Source organism: Hyperolius riggenbachi, chromosome 10 (assembly GCF_040937935.1).
Source record: "Hyperolius riggenbachi isolate aHypRig1 chromosome 10, aHypRig1.pri, whole genome shotgun sequence".
NCBI classification, from domain to species: domain Eukaryota; kingdom Metazoa; phylum Chordata; class Amphibia; order Anura; family Hyperoliidae; genus Hyperolius; species Hyperolius riggenbachi.
The window spans coordinates 20,395,497-20,417,084 of NC_090655.1; the positions used below are offsets into that span (position 1 = coordinate 20,395,497).

A 21,588-nucleotide genomic window follows, 5' to 3' on the forward strand; every position below is an offset into this window, starting at 1 on the left:
TTTGAATGCCCGCCCACCTGCTTTCCTGCCCGTCTAACTAGAAAAAAGTGGTGCTGTAAAACTGCAGCCATGAGCACTTCGTTGCCTTCTATTAGTGGCCGTCTCAGACAATAGCGAAAGCCTGCGCTATATACACTGCAGGAGACTTCTCTGCCTGTGTGACCTCCTCCTGGTACAGCGATTGGCTGGGTAGGTTGTAAGGGGCGGGACCATGCTCTGCATAAGGGTAGAGATGGGAAGTTCGGATCTTTTCAATGATCCGGATGATTCGAATCGGATCATTGAAAAGATCCGGATCTTTGATCCGAATCTCGGATCATTTTACAAGGGAAGCATTCGGGGGTTGAAATGACTAGCAGGACAGGAGAAGGGGAGGGGGGTGGACACACAGAGAAGGGGAGAAGATGGACAGAGGGCAGGGAGTGGACAGAGAAGGGAGGAGGGAAGCAGAGAGCAGAAATGTTTGCACACAATACCCACATGCAGCAATCATATGCTTTACATGTATTTCACCTACATGTTCATCTGTATACCTTGAATGGAAACGTCGCACAGTGAAAGAAAGCATTCCCCAAAGCATTCCCCAAAGATAAGTGCAGGAGGATTATTGCACAGCAATCACAGTGCCTGCAAAGTTACTGAGCTATGCTGAGCTGAGCCAAAAGTTTCCAATGTGTTCACTGTGCACAACTACGGAACAGACAGCCTGTAACGAGCAGCACGTTATAGCCAGTATGTGTGCTCTACACATATCTGGCAGTGGCACCCATGTCCCCTCTACCTGTCCCTGCAAGGCTGGCTCCCCTGATTCCCATCCAACAGAGCGATCCATCTCTGCTCTACTTCCAGGACCCCGCTGCCCGCTGAGAGGGGGCGTGTCGCTCCTGGCCCCGCCCCTTTTGCGATCCGAATCACTCATTTTGATGATTCGGATGATTCGACTCACAAAATAGATTCGGATCAAAGATCCGAATCGTTCATGATCCGGACAACACTACATACGGGAGTGAGCTGAGATCCAAACTTCTCACGGAGTGTGTCAGCCTCAGCTTCTCCCTAGTAGTGCTGTGTTTATACTCTGCTAGTCCGCCCCGCTTTGCTGGCTGCCTGTGTCTGCATTGCATTCACATGTGTTAACTCGCAGGCAGCTCAACTAGTGGAGGCGGACGTCTAGTGTGATTGAGTGAAGTGCAGGCAGGCTACTGCTGTGTGGGGGGAGGCGAAGCTGCGGGCAGATTGTCTCTCACACCCAGCGAAACCAGTGTGCTCCCTCTGTCCTGGGCTGGATGAATGTCATCAGCAGCCAGTCCCATCCCTTCCGTGCAGCTCCGAGGCAGTGCACAGATAAGATCAGGCAGTGCACGCGACATTGAGCTCAGCCGCCCCGCCCCCTCTGTATCCCGGCTGCTTCTCTTCAACAGAAGCTGTTCTGATTTATGCCGGTCTGATGCCTGGAATCCTGCACAGGAACTCCTTCTACTGGTATGAGATCTATGTGTCCACTAATGAGCAGGAGCACTTTTTATCTGATATATTTCAGTCTGCAGAGCTTTCAAGCTATAGGGGACCTGGGAAAACAAGCAAACAATGACTGCAGTCAGCTGCAATTTAGATAAGCTGACTTGCTGGAGATGGAGGATGGTGCTGAATGCTGTCTGTGTCAGCCTGCCTGATTGCCCATAAGTGCTTATACTTTACTTGATTTACAACTGTACAAAGCACAAATCTGGATGTGGTAGTTGTGCAAAGTCTGTTAAAAGTTCCCCACCGATGCAAAAAAAGTAAATATGGAACACGGTTCCTGTGTTGAAGGTGTGTGCAGGTGCCGACTTGAAAGGGCAGTGTGTGGGTGGGGAGTGATTCTTGCAGAGTTCACATACATGTTATTTCATATGGATGTTATTTACTGCTGTGGTCCAGCGGTATTGCAGATAATTTAGTACGATACTGACCCCTGTACACTATCTGCAATACCCCAGCAACAAATAACATCCATAATTAACCCCCCCCCCCCCCTTCCCCCTTTGAAATGCAACAAACACTGTTGTATGGTACGTGAAATTAACCAACATATTAAATGCAACGATCACCCCTAGTATGAAATGAAACTATAACAGAGACCAATATTCCGTGTTCTCATCAGGCACTTTTAAAGGGGTGCTTCACCCAGCTAATTTTGGTAAGCACAGGCTGTCATCGTTTTTCCTCCTCATCCTGTGCGGTAAGCAGAGTTGCATCGGCCCTGAATTCCCCCGTCACACGCCACCCGGCTACTTTTTCATGCCACCCGGCTGGAAAAAATTTCTGGGGAGAACACTGTTTTTGCATCGAAATTCGCAATTACAGTGCAAAATCGTAATGCAACATTTTTGGTAAAATCCTAATGAATTCAGTCTGTAACTGTAATCATTCATAATTTTGCATCATTTTGTGCCAGTTTTAGCGGTTAATAGCAAGGCCACCAAACTTGCTAGTGGGAACAAGTCAAAAAAAAATATTTTTCAAAAAGACCTTGTAGTTTTTAAGAAAATTGATTTAAAAAAAATGCAAAGGAAAAATTGTTTTAAACTATATTTTTTCTGAGGTTAAAATACCATTTTTCCTTTGCCATTTTGAATCGATTTTCTCAAAAACTACTTTTTTTAAAACTTTTTTTGGACTTGTACCCACTGTTCTTCTTAACATACGTAGCAGTTTTGTTGACAATAACAAGTATGGGGGCTTTGCTGTTCATGTTCACCACTAAAGTCGGCACGAAATTATGCACAAATTATGCGAAATTACAAATGATTACATTAAAGCAATTGAATTTACAAATCATAATAACATAATCTATGCAAAATTTTGCATAATTGTAATTAGCTAATTACGATCCTATCTATGCTTCACATTGTTGTAGGTGTTGTACTTTGTACAGCGCTATGGAATTGTCGGCTTTCTATAAATAAAAATATTTCTTTCAGAATGAGACACAGCTGGCCATCCCAAGCCAAACAAGTAAATTGGGCACCGGACGTGCTGCTGAAGCTTGGGCATCCCATAGGTGTCCAAGCATGCAGAAAAGCATTTGGTGGCTTCTGGCATCATTTTTAGCCTTTGCAGGGAGAGACGCTTAGTGGTCCTGGAAGCACCATGTTGCTCCCAGGATCGCCTGAAGCGACGGCAAAAATTAGAATAGGAATTGCGACATTTGCGCAAATGACGGTAAACACGGACAGTGCTTAAAGGGGTAATGTTGACCTTTTAAAAAACAAAAACTGACACTTACCTCAGGCTTCTATCGGCCCCCTGCAGCTGGAATGTCCCGCGCTGTCCTCCTCCGATCACCCGTTCCCCGCCACCGGCCCTGGTGTAATTATTCGTCTAACTAGACGAATAGAAGTGCGGCTGTGTGCTCGCTCCCGTGTGCGTCAGCGAGAGCTTACTGCGCAAGAGCAGTACAGGAAACCTTCATACTGTGCCTGCGCAGTAAGCTCCGGCTGACGTGCGCGGGAGCGAGCATGCGCGCGGCCATGGGAGCGCACCGCACTTCTTATTGCCTAGTTAGACAAATAAATACACCTGGACTGGCGGCGGGGAACGGCGAATTGGAAGAGGATGGCGCAAGACTTTCCAGCTGTAGGGGACTGATCGAAGACCCATATAAGTGGCAGTTTTTGTTTTTTAAAAGGACAACAGAACCCATTTAAAGGACAACTATCATAGGTAACTTAAATTCTAAATGACACATATATTTACAGTAATTACAAGCAAATAGCAATACAAAGGCTTTTTTCATCTTTATATTTTTTTACGTGAAGTAAATATGACATTTACAGTTTTCACTGTGTGCATTACAATGGAGGACTGTGTCCAGCATATCCAGCATACAGAGACAGTCCTCACTGGCTGTAATGCTGTGACTGGAGTCTCTTCAGAATAATAGAAAGCAGAAATATAGCTTCAAATAGTGTGTAAATAGCTCATCAGCTGTTTCTGTGTCTCTCTGCCTCACACAGTCTATAGTAAACAGAGTTTACAGACAGGAAGAGCTCATTCTGAATGCAGGGGGGAGGGGGGGAGGGGAGCATCCAAGTACAGGAAAAAGTACAAGTCCTTCCCTTCAATCCTTCTCTGTAGCTAAGTAATCCCTCAGCTGTTCTCATATGATCTGTGAGAAAGCCGTGTATGTGTGAGCAAGGCAGAAACAAACAGCAAATCATTCTTCTGTGAATAGTGACAGAGAAATGGAACCTATCTACATAGTACAGCTCTAGTCCCTCATGCATAGACCAAAACAAGCATGCAGCTAATCTTGTCAGATTTGTCATGGACATCTAATTTGCATGCTTGTTCAGGGTCTATGGCCTAAAGTATTAGAGGCAGAGGATCAGCAGGACAGCCAGGCAATGTGCATTATTTCAAAAGGAAATAACCATGTCAACCTCCATATCCCTCTCACCTCCGATTCCCTTCAAGCAGGGGCACCTCTAGCCATTTTGTCACTCCAGGCGAGAAAAACCTGTGGCGCCCCCCCCCCCATCCCCCATGGTGCCCCCCCCCATGAAAATAATCGTAATGCAGCAGCATTTCACCAGAAAATAATTATATTGCAGCAGCATTTCACCAGAAAATAACCGTAATGCTGCAGCGTTTTACCAGAACATAATTGTATTGCGGCAGTGTTCCACCAGAAAATAATCAAAATGTGGCAATGTTTCACCAGAAAATAATCGTAATGCAGCAGCGTTTCACCAGAAATTACACTAATTACGGCAGCATTTCACCAGAACATACGGCAGCGTTTCACTAGATAATACACAATGCGGGCAGCGATTCACCAAAAAATACACAATGTGGGCAGCGTTTCACCCAAAAATACAAATAGGCAGGGCTCCACTTTCATGAGGCACAAAGGGGGACAGGAGGAGGCACAGGGGGACTGAAGAAGGCGCACAGGGGGACATAGGGAGGCACAGGGGTACAGAAGGAGGCACGAGGGTCAGAAGAAGCCACAAAGGAGGACAGAAGTAGGCACAAAGGGGGACAGAAGGAGGCACAGGAGGAATGAAGAAGGCACGGGGGGATTGAAGGAGGCACAAAGGGGACAGAAGGAGGAACAATGGAGGACAGAAAAAAGCACAAAGTAGGGCAGAAGGAGGCACAGAGAGACAGTAGGAGGCACACAGAGGAACAGAAGGATGCACAAAGGGGAACAAAAGGAGGCACAAAAGGGGGGAAAGAATAAGGCAGAGGAGGAAGTAAGGAGGCACAGAGAGGCAGAGGGGGGCAGACAGAGCCACAGGGAGACAGAAGAAGGCACAAAGAGGCACAGAAGGAGGCACAGGGGGACAGAGGAAGGCACAGGGGGGAGAGGTGGCACATGGGGACTGAAGTGGCACATGGAGACAGAAGGAGGCACATGAGGACAGAAGGAGGCAGAGTGGGACTTAAGGAGGAACAGGGGGCAGAGGTAGCACAAGGGGACAATGAAAGGCAAAGGGGATATAAGGAGGTATAAGGGGGACAGAAGGAGGAACAAAGGGGCACAGAAGTAGGCAAAGGGGGACTGCAGAAGGCACACGGAGACAGAAGGAGGCACAAAGGGAGACAGGAAGACAAACAGGGGGTTAGACTTGGCACAAGGGACTGAAGGAGGCGCAAAGAGACAGATGGATGCACAAAAGGGACAGAAGGAGGCACAAAGGGGGAAAAAGGATGCACAAGGCACAGAAGGACACAGTGGCAGCACCCTAGAACTAAGCAGATGCAGCAGAAACAAGTAATAGAACACCCATGGGGCGGGGCTTAATCCATCAAAATGGTGCCCCCAGAACCAATGGCACTCCAGGCAATGGCCTGTACTGCCTATGCCTAAAGGCGCCCCTGCCTTTAAGTACCCATCACTAATATAAACCAGCTATTGCTGATTCATTCTGTTTCTGTTATACCAAATTCCCCATTCACAAAGAACAATATGAATGTGCGCATTAGAGGCAATATGAATGAATACACTAGAGGCAATATAAATGAATACATTAGAGGCAATGTAACATGGTAAATAACACCAATGAGGACGATGATTTAATATAAGGAAGAAGGCGTCATTATTTAAGCATGAAAATGAATGCAAATGTAACCAGCAGTCACTATCACAAAGCAACCACTGCAGAACAACTCCTACATACAATAACCTATAGGACGTTCATGCAGCTAGCAGTGAGACCAGACCTCCTCCCTGGGATGTAGAGAAGTAAAGATTGCATTTATCCTGACGGGAACAGAACACGTTTTATTTGCATCAGTCCCTAGCAGGCACTTCTCATGAATACATGCATGGAGGCAAGGGAAACATTTCACACGCTGGATCCACCGTGGACGGGTGTTTAATCACTGTCAGAGGTAAGAGAAGGAATGGAAGAGATTCAGCTGGGCCTGGATTACCCAGAAGGCATGCAAGGCGAATATCAATAAAGCCAGGGATGGTTATGTACTGAGAGGTCTTTGTCGATTCACACATATGAGAGTTCTCCTTCTCCTCCGCGGCAGATAAAAATGGTGCAGGACAAACACTGATAAAAATGGCGCTGCCGTAGGCAGCAATAGTAAATGCCTAGTGTCCACTTTTATCGGGCACCATAATTTAACTTCCTTGATGCTGATCATTGGGGCTTTTACTATTGCCGCCTGTCTTAAATTAGGCAGGAGGGGTTAGCGTTAGGCAGGGGAATTAAGGGTAAGCATGGGGGTGGAGTGGTTAATGTTAGGCATGGGCCTGGAGTGGTTAGGGTTAGGCAGTCGGGGTGGAGTGGTTAGGGTTAGGCAGCGGGGTGGAGTGGTTAGGGTTAGGCAGCGGGGGTGGAGTAGTTAAGGTTAGGCAGTGGGGGTGGAGTGGTTAGGGTTAGGCAGCCTGGGTGGAGTGGTTAGGGTTAGGCAGCCTGGGTGGAGTGGTTAGGGTTAGGCAGCGGAGGTGGAGTGGTTAGGGTAAGGCAGCGGGGGTGGAGTGGTTAGGGTTAGGCAGCAGGGGCTAAGTGGTTGGGGTTAGGCAGTATGGGTGGAGTGGTTAGGGTTAGATAGCGGGGTTGGAGTAGTTAGGGTTAGGCAGCAGGGGTGGAGTGGTTAGGGTTAGGCAGCAGGGGTGGAGTGGTTAGGGTTAGGCAGCAGGGGTGGAGTGGTTAGGGTTAGGCTGCGGAGTGGACTGCTTAGGGTTAGGCAGCAGGGGTGGAGTGGTTAGGGTAAGATAGCGGGGGTTGGAGTAGTTAGGGTTAGGCAGCAGGGGTGGAGTGGTTGTGCATGGGGGTGGAGTGGTTAGGGTTAGACAGGGGGGAGGAGTGGTTAGTGTTAGGCAGTGGGGGTGGAGTGGTTAGTGTTAGGCAGTGGGGGTGGAGGGGTTAGGGTTAGGCAGCGGGGGTGGAGTGGTTAGTGTTAGGCAATGGGGGTGGAGTTGTTAGGGTTAAGCAGCAGGGGTGTAGTGGTTAGGGTTAGGCAGCAGGGGTGTAGTGGTTAGGGTTAGGCAGCAGGGGTGTAGTAGTTAGGCATGGGGGTGGAGTTTAGGGTTAGTCAGCAGGGGTGTAGTGGTTAGGCATGGGGGTAAAGTTTAGGGTTAGGCAGCAGGGGGTGGAGTGGTAAGGGTTAGGCAGTGGGGGTGGAGTGATTAGGGTTAGGCAGCCGGGTGAGTGGTTAGGGTTAGGTGGGGGGTGGAGTCGTTAGGGTTAGGCAGCAGGGGTAGAGTGGTTAAGATTAGCAGGCAGGGTGTAGTGGTTAGTATTAGGCAGCAGGGGTGGAGTGATTAGGGTTAGGCAGCTGGGTTGAGTGGATAAGGTTAGGCAGCAGGGGTTAAGTGGTTGGGGTTAGGCAGCGAGGGTGGAGTGGTTAGGGTTAGGCAACAGGTGGAGTGGTTAGGGACGGCATGGGGATGAAGTGGCTAGAGCTAGGCAGTGGGTGTGGAGTGGTTAGGGTTAGGCACCCGGGGCTGTCTTAGAGTTAGGCATAGGTAGAGAAAGGGTTCAGTTTGAGAGTAGGAAGAATTGTAGTTATAAATTGCCTGGTCTCAGCGATCACATCTTCTCCACTTCCTAGTTAGTTTGCAGCTGTCCTGTAGCCAGCCAATCACCATGCAGCTTCAGTCTTGGATGGTGATTAGCTGGTTGCAGAATTTCTGCAACCTAACCAGGAAGTGGAGAAGACGCGATCGCCAGGACCAGGCAATGTATAATAATACTAGATGACAGTAATGACATCTTGTTACTTATGTTATTTAAAGGAATACTATCGATACCCAAGTGTTCTAAAATGACAGTGTGCAAATAATGTCTAAGTAGCTGTGTAAACATTTTCCTACTTTTCATGTTAAATATCAGAGGCAAAAACTGTAATTTATTGAGGGTAGGATTTAGCTATATTGGGACAAATCAATTGCAGAAGGGGTGTCTGCTTCAATGCACAGACAGAGTTGCATATCAGACTACAGAAAGCAAATATCAAACATATTAAATTCTGAAAGCAAAAACAGTATGAAAGCTGTGACAATTAGTTACATTTCCTCTGCTCTCATCAGACATGTCAGTCAGAAACAGAAGACACAGGAGCTGCAGCTGTTGGGAGCTCTCTTCTCTGTCACACACAGAGCTACACATAGAGTTAACTGATCAAGTGTGAGGGGAATTTCCCCTCTCCTCGTGGCTCAGTCAGCCGTCAGTTTTGGCGTCAGTAAACTTTGAAAGTATTTTGCTAACAGTAAACAAAGAAGTTGCTACTAAAATATATACACTAGTACTTAGCTGCACTTCCCAAACAATTCCTGTGTCAATTGAAAAAAATATGTGAATCGATAGTATTCCTTTAATGGTTTAGAAATGTCCATAAATATTCAATAACATTAGTAACAAGATGTTATTAAAGGAAGGTTCCGGAACGATAAAAAATAAAATAAAAATCCATATCCACTTACCTGGGGCTTCCTCCAGCCCGTGGCAGGCAGGAGGTGCCCTCGGCGCCGCTCCGCAGGCTCCCGGTGGTCTCTGGTGGCCGACCCAACCTGGCCAGGCCGGGGGCCAGGTCAGGCTTCTTCTGCGCTCCATTCTGCGTTTCACGCCGGCGCGCTGACGTCATCGGACGTCCTCCGGGCTGTACTGCGCAGGCTCAGTAGTTCTGAACCTGCGCAGTACAGCCCGGAGGACGTCCGATGACGTCAGCGCGCCGGCGTGAAACGCAGAGTGGAGCGCAGAAGAAGCCTGACCTGGCCCCCGGCCTGGCCAGGTCGGGTCGGCCACCAGAGACCACCGGGAGCCTGCGGAGCGGCGCCGAGGGCACCTCCTGCCTGCCACGGGCTGGAGGAAGCCCCGAGTAAGTGGATATGGATTTTTTTTTTTATCGTCCCTGAACCTTCCCTTTAACGGCATCACCGTGCACAATTATTCACTGAAATGTATCCCTCATTGTCTGTATCACCTGGTTTTCTTTTCTACATGCAAGAAGTTTTGAATCAGGATGATACCAATGATTAGCAAGAAGAGTAAGCTTTCAACTAATAAGCATTCTTCAGACTATTCCTCCATGCAGATAAGATGTTAGAAGTTAGAACAAACAACGTATAGGCATTTGAAACATCAGAAGAAGGTGCATAGACTTTTTTTTTTTTTTGCAATTATAAATAAATGTAATTCAGATGCCTTCATTACAAGAGGAAATGAGAGGGGTCATCCAAAGATGTTTGCTAATTTATGATAAATAGAGAAGACCATTTGTTTACTTAAAGAGACACTGAGGCTGAAAAAAAATGATATAATGAATTGGTTGTGTAGTATGGATAATTACTAGAACATTAGTAGCAAAGAAAATATTCTCATATTTTTATTTTCCGTTATATAGTGTTTTTTTATAACATTGCATCATTCTCTAATATTTGCAGTTTACACACTACTCAGCATTCTAAATGATTTTACAGAGCAGGCAAGTGAACTATTGACCTGAAGAAAAAACAATACAGTGAATGACAGTCGAGATAACAAGCTCCAGGAGACAGAGCATCTGTATATTCTCCGATTGTCGGTGTTTTTGGCCCAATACATCACCTTATTCTGATATTATTATTAATTACCTCAGGTGATGCAGATATTTGATTGGTCCATAACACTTTATATTATATTATATGGGATCTATGGGCCATCTTTCTCGATTTTAAGTGTTTTTAACATTGTTGTTGTTAGCTCAATAAAAATCGTTTATGGTCTCGTTAAAGTGTTAGTCCTTGATTAATTACTAGAGGGAACTACTTTCTCTTTTGGTTTGCAAACAAGCTTCAGAAGACAGAGCTCTCTGCGACTTTGAAAGCCGTGGAGCTCAATGCCTCTTTCGCATAGATAACAACTGAAGTTTCTAAACTCTTCCTGTACTGGAAACAATATTAGACTTATGTCTCTGCTCCTAATGTTTTATTTCTTATCTGTACTACACATACAAATCATTATATCATATATTTTTTTCGCTTTAGTGTCTCTTTAAACACCACGTACCTCAGACTCAGAGTGACGGAGAAGAACGTAAATACCAGCAAGTGATCGCCTAGTAGATCAGCTCATCAACTCAACTGCCACTCCCCCACCCACTGCGTGACATCACGCTTGTGCCACTCCCCCGCCCTTTGCATTACATCACGCATGCGTTGCTCCGCCTCCCCTCCCCCTGCATAGCAACACATCGAGTCATCAGCAACACAGCTGACCCGCGTCTGTGCCACACAGCCCAAAAGGATCATCAGATCCTGATCTCCGATGAGCGACATTGATCAATAGCGTGTGCGCATCTAGACACTACAGAACAATTGATCCTATTGGCAGCATTGACACAACAAGCTGAGGAAAGTTTTCAGAAGTTCCTCTCAGTCTGAGAGCTATATTGAAATGCAAGACGCTATGGCAACCAGCAGCAGCAGCTCCTCTTGTGCAGATTATCAGAAGGGTGCCAGCAGAGCGGCCCAGTCAACCATGAGCTGGAAACAAGATTAAATTGCAGGGAGTTGTTTGACAAGTATTCCTTGAAGAGTCTGATTTTAATTACAAATGTATTCTCTGATCGCCCCTCCATTAGTCAGAGAGCCCTCGCCCTGATTCAGAGCTCTAATGTAGCATATAATGGGTTTGCTCAGACTTATTTGGAAGGCAATGGGCATCATTTTCACCTTAAAATATTTTTATCCTGGACTTATCAATGGTAATAGGTAGTGCTGCTTTAATATTCCTCTGCTCCATTTCTGGGAAGTTTGGCTGAACAGATCAAAATGTTCAGGAGTCAGAAGGCAACAGATCCGAACTCTATTTAAAGAGGAACTGTAGCAAAAAGGGGGGAAAACATACATCAATACATTGCAAAGTGAGAAGTTAAAAAATAAGAGAGATCAATAAAATGATTGATATTCGCCATGTAATCTGTTCATATTGTTTGATCCACAATCAGCCGGCATGTCATCATCTTTACTACTGGCAGACATGAAAAAACAGACAGCAGCAACTGCTATTATCTTTAACCACACCCACTAACAATGTGATAGGCTAAAAGTTTTTTTTTTTTTTTTTTTTTATAAATATACTGTACATATGCATACTGGTTGCTTGGCAGTTGGAAACTGCTGTTATTTCCCACAACGCAACAAGGCTCATAAAATGGAAACTGTCTGGACCTAGGTGCTGACATCACACTGTGGGAGGTGCTTCACCACAATATCAGCCATACAGAACCCCCTGATGGTCTATTTGAGAAAAGTTAAAGATTTACCACGGGAAAGGGAGTATCAGCTACTTATTGGGATGACATTCAATCCTTGGTTACAGTTCCTTTTTTAAGTCAGTGTAGAAAAAATTCTGATGTTTTAAATGGGGCCCCAGTAATTTTGGGGCCAGAAATAGCTGCTACTAAAATAGTTGTAAAATTACTGATATTTATGTAACTATGATAGTAAAATATCTGTAATTTTTATGAATATTTTACTACCTCACCTGACCTAATTCTCACTTGAACCCTCCCTCTACAGAAGCCTAACCTTAAACCCTCCCCAACCAATGCCTAATCATAACCAACCCCCCTAACTGAGGCCTAACCCTACCACCCCCTCAACCTATGCCTAACACTAACAGACTCTCCCAACCTATACCTAACCCTAACTGATTTCCCCCCAAGTAATACTTCACCCTCACAGATATCGGGCATTGGTAGGGCACCCATAGACTCCTATGCTAACAGCTGTGATCAGCTGCTATAAGTGGTAATTTGGGTGCCGGTGGGGCTGCCCACTGTGCAAACTGCGACTGCAAATAACAGAAAGGAAGCCTCTGCTGATGCACCAAATATCAGGGCACATTCCATGGCCAAATTCCCTGCTTCAGCACTTTTTGGGCCTCTAGAGGACAATTACTGCAGAAAAATAAAACAAGATGATGGTGGATGCCGACCAAATCCACCCAAACATCACTGTATGAACGGTATGCCAATTGCAATTAAAAATAAAATGGTAGTGAGGAAGTATTTTATGCAGCTTGGAGGTTAATATAAGGATACAAATCTGTTTATTTCATTTTAGGTCTCTTAATGGTTATACATTATTACTGAATAGCTGTCTAAGGGTCAGCTCTGGGTCACCCAACTGAGAGAGTATGTTGCCAGTGCACACTTTGCTTTATCGGTCAACACTTTTTTTTTCTTTTCAGCAGCAACAAGTACCCTGTGGGAATGAATTTAGAAAGCAGAACCAAGAAGCTTGAAAGGTCAGACAGAAGGCTCTTGTAAGGGTATTTCCCAGAAATCAACAAGGTCTCCAAGGATAGCGAAAGGCCCTCAACGTGTGCTACATTCAAACAAGAAGATTGTCCACCAACAGTCATTCATTGGCAAGTGCAGGACCAGGTAGCAAGCGGAAATTCAAAAACATCAAAGCACACTACTCTTCAAGGTACCGTGTTTATACCAAACACATTTCTGACCGTATTGTCAATGATCGTTTCGGGGCCTCATAGGGTCCCCCCATACCCCCCCCCCCCCCAGTAACAGAGCCGGTATACAGGAAGTGATCTCTGTTTACTTCCTGTAGAGGGTGGTGCTGTTACTGCACAACTTTACCGAAGCTGCCTTCACCGCTAATCTGAGAACTGAATGATGCACAGCATGAGCAGCAGCCCGCCGGGTGAATCCGACTCTCTGGAGGAGGGGGGCCAGGAGTAGAGGAGGTAAATCAGAGGCATGGCGCAGCAGGGGGCACCTGGGGGGGCGGTTAAACAGTGAGCATTACCTCAATTTCCCCAGCACCAGCCGTCCCTGCAGCTAGGTCTTATTTTCGGAGGATGTCTTATAGGTGCTTGAAATATAAGCTGGGGCTTACTTTCGAAGGATGTCTTATTTTAGGGGAAAGACAGTAGTAGTGAGAAGCTTGAATTTCGCATTGTAGTAATTTTGCAGAGAAATTCATAATTACAATGTAAAATTGTAATGCAAAATTTCAAACGACTGAAAAAAAAAATTTGCACATAATCGTAATTATGAATCATAATTTCTCAAGCATGACATTTTTTCAAAAATAAAAACATTCCTAAACTTATAGACTTCTATGCATTTAAACACAAATGTGTTTATTATGTCCACATCTTAGTGGACTTCCATGCATGTAATTTTGCTTAACTTTTGTAAATTACGCAAAATCAAGATTAACCTCAAAATCGTAATTATGATCATAATCGCGTAATTGCAAAAATGACACAAAACAAAAGTAAAATTACTCAATATGATCAACACTGCTAATGATCAGGTCATGCTGCGGGTGTCCAGCTTTCCTTACTGCAGAGATAAAGCCATTGTTTAGTAAAGAGGAACTGTAGTGAAAATAACATAATTGCTTATTTTTTACAATATTCATTTATAGATTACTAAGTCAGTGTTTGCCCATAGTAAAAGCATTCCTCTCCCCGATTTAAAATGTATCACTGATGGTGACATCTTTACTTCTGCCAGGTGATCTGTATGGAATGTTCTTACTGAGAGTTCTATGCACAGTGGGAGATACTGTTTGCTTGACAGTTGGAAAAAGCTGTTTTTTTCCCACAATGCAATGAGTTATACAGAGAGCAAACGGTGGGAAGGGTTTCACCACAATATCAGCCATACATACTCCCCTGATGATCTATTTAAGAAAAGAGTAATATCATACTTCCCAACTTTTGAGATGAGAAAGAGGGACACTTAAGCCACGCCCCTGCCACACCCCTGATCTCACCCCTAGTCACGCATACCATAAAGATTTCACAGGAAAAATATGTTATTTTACCACACTGGGCCTTTCTATCCTGGTTCATTTTCCTTCATATTAGCATTTTACAATTAGTGCAAGGTATAGCAACTGGGGCCCAAGAAAGCCAGAGTACCACCAGAGCAAACAAGACTATGCAACTGGGTGATAGTAGGCAGTAGAGCAGAAATGCTTTGTGGAGGAGGTCACACAGATCACACCAGGAGCTATGGATAAAGGAGCAAAGTTGCTCAGAGCGACCGCAGCTCTGAGCTTCTGATAACCACTACAAATAACAAGACACAATGGTTGTCTAGGGCAACCGAAGCCCTGAATCTCTGATGTCCAGCACAATGAGTAACAAAGACAGACAACAGAGAGACAGACTGAATGCTTGCCAATCTAATCGCTGCCCCAGCTATAGCAAACATCTGCATGGACAAGGACAAGACAAACAAGTAGGTGCATAACTAATAGCAACCGCAGCATATTTACATCCACAGGAACAAGACTTACAGGGACAGGCAGACAGAGGGATAGTTTGCCCAGCAATAGCAAACATCCACACTGGTACGGACAAGACAAACAGGTAGTAGCGTAACTAATAGCAACCGCTGCTACAGTCACGCCCACAGGAACAGAACAGGCAGGAATACTACCAGTCACCAACGTGGTGAAGGCAGTCTCCAAACTATCAGGATGAATAAGACTTCACTGTACCCCTGCGGGTGCAATGAAAGACCAGGCAGGCAAGGTAAGAATGCAATACAATAATAACACTTTCACACCAGGAACCCAGCAATCAACTATGGCTAAGCTGAACGCTATGGCGGGCGAGGTCTGAGAGGAGAGGCAGGTTTTTCTACGGACATCAGCCAATGAGAGCAGACATGCAAATTCCCACACAGCTGAATGGTAATCATGCAATCCTGTGTTAGACTGATTGAAGGCTGCAAGCTGCCTGTGAATGGAAAGGACAGATTATGCAACCACATGCATGTAAGAAATCCACAGCTGTCTGGCTGCAGTTCAACTGCAGCAAGCCGTAGGTGGATTCATGACAACATCCTGAGATACTCTGAACTGCAGAGTGATTGCAAAAAGCAATGAGACTCATTGTGAATACAATCAAAACCAAGCAACCAAATGCAGGCAGAGAAATCAAAACTGCTCGGTTGCAGCTCCACTGCAACTGACAGGAGGAATCCTTATAATATCAATTTAATGTATGGGAATAAAGTCAATCAAACACCTTTTTTAGTAGATAAATATATATATTTACATAGAAAGAGGGACAACGTCCTGAAAGAGGGACACAAATGAGGAGGAAAGAGGGACAGAGGGACATGACTCCCAAAGAGGGACTGTCAGGGACATTTGGGAGATATGGGTAATATTTCCTGTGGGAAAGGGAGTATCAGCTACTGATTGGTATGAAGTGCAATCATTGGGTTTAAAGAGGCACTCCAGTGAAAATAATGTAATAAAAAAGTGCTTTATTTTTTACAATAATTATGTATAAATGATTTAGTCAGTGTTTGCCAGTTGTAAAATCTTTTAAATCCCTGATTTACATTCTGACATTTATCACATGGTGACATTTTTACTGCTGGCAGGTGATGTAGCTGCTGCTTGCTTTTTTGGCAGTTGGAAACAGCTGTCAGGGCCCATTCACACTTGAGCGTTTTGCCGGCGACTTCGGCAAAATGCTCAAACGCTAGCGCTTTTCAAAGCGCAAGGGTAATAAAAGTCTATGGGTCCATTCTCATTTGAGTGATTTGCGCTAATCACCGCAAATCGCCCAAAAACGCTAAACGCACATGCGTAGCCTGCACCATTTTCATGCAGTTTCCCGGCGATCACATTTTAGTGCTATAAAAGCGCAAAACGCGATCGCTAAAAAATCGCCAGGTGGAAATGGTGATATTTTTTTTGAGTTAATCGCCAAAAAATGCCAGAGCAAAACGCTAGCAAAATCGCTAGCGTTTTGTGATCAGCAATTGTGAATGGGCCCCAAACAGCTATTTCCCACAATGCAACAAGGTTCACAGACAGGAAACTGCCAGGAGTACCACGGTCCTCAGAGTTTCCTGTGGGAGGGGTTTCACCACAATATCAGTCATATAGCGCCCCCTGATGATCTGTTTGTGAAAAGGAATAGATTTCTCATGTAAAAGGGGGTATCATCAGCTACTGATTGGGATAAAGTTCAATTCTTGGTCGGAGTTTCTCTTTAAGTTCCGCTTTAAGCTGTATAAACACAAGGCATGTGTAGTATCATTTTTATGAAGGGAGCTAAAACATTTTTGTTTTTTTCTGCTGCAGAGTTTAGGTTACACGTCAAGTGATAGAAAATGTAATTTTGCAGGGTGACCAAGAGTATCTGTCATCCAGGATTGATACATGGGAATAGCTGCTACCTATATCCTCATGTTATTAATATACTATATAAGCCAGTGAAGAAAGCCAGTTAACTCTTGAGAGACCCATCTTTCACCGCTCCCCCGGCCGTCGCCAACTCCCGCATCGTGCGCTCATATTTTATCAAACACGTCCCCTAACTATTTCCCCTTCATACAACCAATACTCCTCTAGCCTGGGGTGGTGTTATTTGCAGCACAGTTTGACTTTGCTTTTTACACAGAGGGTTTTTAAAGATATATTTCCTTGGGCTACATTTATAAAGAGGCAGAAAAAAAGGAAATGCGAAATGAGCAAAATGCCGAAGAAGCGCCTTCTCGGAAAAGTCACGCGGGATTCGTAGAGAAAAAGGAACCGTCAAAATTCAAAGAGTGGTGGTGAGAAAGTCTGAGAACGCACCACGTCTGATAGACTATAATTTATCTGCCAGAAGCAGAACTGGGCTTGTATACCTACCTTTTCCACCTGCAAAAATAAATCTGCAATAGACCTGCAGACCTGTTTAGGTAAAGAAAATGAAGATCTGTCAATAAATATTTTTTAACCATGCTTTGATGCTTAAAGAGGAAATCCATTGAAAATAATGTAATAAAAAAGTGCTTAATTTTTACAATAATTATGTATAAATGATTTAGTCAGTGTTTTTCCATTGTAAAAGCTTTCCTCTCCCTGATTTACATTCCGACATTTATCACATGGGGACATTTTTACTGCTGGCAGGTGATGTCACTGGAAGGAGATGCTGCTTGCTTTTTGGGCAGTTGGAAACAGCTGTTATTTCCTACAATGCAGCCCCACAGTGTGATGTCAGGACCTCATTGCTGTGAGACGCTGACATCACACTGTGGGAGGGGTTTCACCACAATATCAGCCATACAGAGCCCCCTGATGATCTGGTTAAGAAAAGGAAAAGATTTCTCATGGGAAAGGGAGTATCAGCTACTGATAGGGAAGAAGTTCAATTCTTGGTGACGGTTTCTCTTTAAAGTGAACCCGAGGTGAAAATAAGCAGATGAGATCAACAAATACATTTATCCTCCTACTTCTAAAAATGACTTTTCAAGTATCCCTTGGTTCCTTTTATATTTAAACAATTACAAAGTAGGTTGAATGTTTAACTATTTCTAATCAGTGGCAGCCTATTAAGTGTCCCAGAAATATAAAAAGGCTAATAGTTCATGTATTTTATCTCTCCCTTCCCTCATAAGTTATATTATGCTAGGACAACTTTAATGGCTGTAATTTGCTTATCAATGATATTTACTATATTTTCGACAAGCTACTGACAAGACAGAAGCTGTCACTTCTATGCCTAAATTTTTTTTTAGAAATAGAAAAAGGTCAAAAGTTTATGCATTTTAGCTCTGGGACACTTAATCATCTGCCACTAAGCAGAGACAATAACATATTTAATCTACTTTGTAAATGTTTAAATATAAAATAAAATCATGAGATATCCAAAAAAATAGGTCATTTTTAGGAGTAGGAGGATAAATACAAATGTTTATCTCATCAGTATATTTTTACCTCATCAGCTTTGATGAGATTCTTTACATTTAAAAAAAAAAGAAGACTGTGTAACATGACGTCAGATTGTTGTATACCCTAGAAAATCATATGTAAGCTTCTGTATGACATTACTTTTGTGTGGTTCTGATCCAGTTCTGGTCGTCGCGATGACGCACAGCGTCCCCATTCAGGAAGTATCCGGCAGACCTTCAGCCCAAAAGTCGGCGGTAACGAAGCTGCCAGCGAGACTGGGAGAGGAACCAGGAGGATGCCGGGAAACCTCGCGGCCTACGGTGGGCTAGAGGATGTCCGAGGTAAGTACTAATTTTATTTTTTTTCGACTGTTCAGGGTCCCTTTGAAGGTTACCATAGCCGAAAAATGGCTCTCCATGACTAACACTGGACCACACTCAACTCGGGTTCACTTTAAGACAAAGTGGCATCCCCAAGTGCTCCGGAAGATGGACGACTCCATACTGCACATGCGTGGTGTGCGCTCACGCATGTACGTACGGAGCCCATCTGTCTTCAGGAGCACTCTGGGGCACAAGTGCTTCTGAAGCCTTCTGAGGGCTCGTGGAGGCTGCACAGAAGCTAAGCTCCACCCATCAAAGAAATCTGCCCGGGCATTTTTTCCCTAATGCTGTGCAAAGCATGATGGGATTTCTGATGTTGTTGTTCTCTTCTGCAAATTTTATTGCACATGTGTTTATTTTTATTTTGAATTTAAGATTTGAAGCTTAGCGCGCGCAGCTGGGAGGGGTAATCAGGACACAGGACAGTTGGAACTGTGTCTCATGCTCCCTGTCACCTATTTTCAACTAAAAATATGGCTGTCCCCATGAAATCACAAACATTTGCCTGTTCTTTTAAAACAGGGTGGGTAAGCAATTATATTACCTATCTATTTTAATTAAAATAACAAATGTAACTTGATGACAGTGTTTAGGCTGAAGTTCCTCTTTAAAGAGCACCTCTGGCCAAAAACAAAAGGCTTGAATGGCAATACATATATGTTGGCACTGTGTATAGTTAGATGAACATATAAACTGGTACATTACATCTGGTACATCATAGTTGATAGAACAGACTCACATTTGTATATGTAGCAGCACTTCCTTATTTCTCCTCATGTTGAAGCATTGTGTCCTCTCCTTCGCTTTATTCCCTCCCCTGCCCCTCCCTCCCCTGCTCTCTGCCTGCTTGAATCAAATTACATCTCTTTTCACAGTGTGTAGAGAGAGGAGAGACAGGAGAACAGCTGCAACCTGTCTTATCATGTCTGTTTGCTATAATTTTATTTCAGATGTCTGTCTGCCTGCCTGTTTGGATTAGATCACATGGACATAGGGGGTGGAGTTATGACATCAATTCCCCAGCATCTTTTGCGCCGATGGAAAGTAAAAAAAAAAAACATCCTGGCCCAATTTCACACTGGGGGTGGGTATTTCAAGACCATATTTGGAATATGGATCCTAGGGGGTGAAAAAAAAATCACACTTTATCATGTGTGATTTTATATATCTTGGCAACTTATTAGGTTTCAAGCAAACTGTAATTTATTATTTAGGTACTCTTTACAAAAGTGAGCTATAGAAAATCTGATTGTCCATAATGACCCCGTAGAGGCCCATGGAATACACAATGCTTTGTGAAGGCAGCCTATGAAATTTTTGCCCAGGCTGAGTGCTCCGGTGTAAGATCCAGGGAATCTTTTACTAATGAAACAATATTGGCAAGGAAATACTGGTAGTATACACTGTAATACGAAAACAATTTATCTGAGCAGATTTGGAATTTAGGCGAGAGGCCCAGATTAAATGAAACAAGCTATCAAGTCCTCTGGACAACTGCTGAGCTTTTGATCCAGATTTTTTTGAACCTGTTTTGTAGGTCAGCCCAGATGTGATAGAAGTTTGTAGTTGTTTTTGTAGTCGGCAGTGTGTCCAATCTACAGAGAGCAGCCCTAAGTACAATATTAGACTCTTATCCCTTATAATAGATGGACTTTTATGGAGTTGTATGATCTAGGGCAGGGGTTCCCATTAGGTAGATTGCGATCTACCGGTAGATCGCGAAGGACTTCATGGTAGATCCCGACCCCACTACATTTTCCATTCTGTATGTACAAGTATGTATATATAAGTATATATATAAGTATATATACAGGATCTTCTCAAAAAATTAGCATATTGTGATAAAGTTCATTATTTTCTGTATTGTACTGATAAACAGAGAAAGGGCGGAAGTACCACAAGGGTACTACCGCTGAACCGCCCGCTGCCCGGCCTCAACGCGTCACTCTGCTACTCGGACTCCTCCTCCTCCTCACTCCACTGCCAGTGCCAGCCACCAGGTACTATTTAACTTGCCTTAAAAAAAATTTATGGGGAAGCGGGCAGAGGGGGGAGCGCTAGCGGAGGGGGTGGGGGGAATTTCCGACCCCCCCCCCCCGCGATCGGGACATGCTCCCCCCTTATGCCTGCGACCCCATAGGGCCCCCAAAATGGGCATGTTCAGGGGTCCCATTGACTTCCATTGAGTTCGGCGTTCGGGCCGAACATGCCGAACATCTGGCCCATGTTCGGCCTGCACTACTGAGCAGTGCCACAGGCTGATTGCCTCCATGCCACGCCGCATTGAAGCAGTCATTTCTGCAAAAGTATTCCCGACCAAGTACTGAGTGCATAACTGAACATAATTATTTAAAGGTTGACTTTTTTTGTCTTAAAAACACTTTTCTTTTATTGGTCGGATGAAATATGCTAATTTTTTGAGATAGGAATTTGGAGTTTTCATGAGCTGTCTGCCAAAATCATCAATATTAAAACAATAAAAGGCTTGAACTACTTCAGTTGTGTGTATTTGAATCTAAAATATATGAACGTCTAATGTTTATCAGTACATTACAGAAAATTATGAACTTTATCACAATATGCTAATTTTTTTAGAAGATCCTGTATAAGTGCATATATAAGTGTATATATATATATATATATATATATATATATATATATATATATATATATATATATATATATATATATATATATATATATATATATATATATATATATATATATGTGTGTGTGTGTGTGTGTGTGTGTGTATATAAGTATATATATATATATATATGTGTGCTCCTAAAATTGTATGTAGGTAGATCATTTTGACTTGATAATTTTTTAAAGTAGCTCACAAGCCAAAAAAGTGTGGGCACCTATGGTTTAGGGATATAGGGTTTTTTCTTTGGTGATTCTTGTAATGCCAAGAATACTTAGGTAAGAAGTAGGGAGAGACCGGGAGCCAAATGGTAGAGTATCCTCAGGTATAGGGAGGATAAACTTATATACATATATACTCACAAAGGTGGGTTGCAGTTCCTGCAACCACTGTATAGACCTGCAGGG

The 21,588-nt window shown here is 43.9% G+C and overlaps 1 protein-coding gene and 1 long non-coding RNA gene across 2 annotated transcripts in view; one reads left to right on the plus strand and one right to left on the minus strand.

The window, feature by feature from the left end:
• TCERG1L (transcription elongation regulator 1 like) overlaps nt 1–21,588 on the minus strand; it is a 301,739-nt gene that overhangs the window by 163,779 nt on the left and 116,372 nt on the right. The gene's annotated exons all lie outside the window — the stretch shown is intronic.
• The window catches only part of LOC137534074 (uncharacterized), a 94,490-nt gene continuing 85,586 nt past the window's right edge, over nt 12,685–21,588 (plus strand). The window contains exons 1-2 of the long non-coding RNA XR_011024301.1: nt 12,685–12,922; nt 18,332–18,492. This is a non-coding gene — a long non-coding RNA (uncharacterized lncRNA). The remainder of the gene's footprint in view (nt 12,923–18,331; nt 18,493–21,588) is intronic.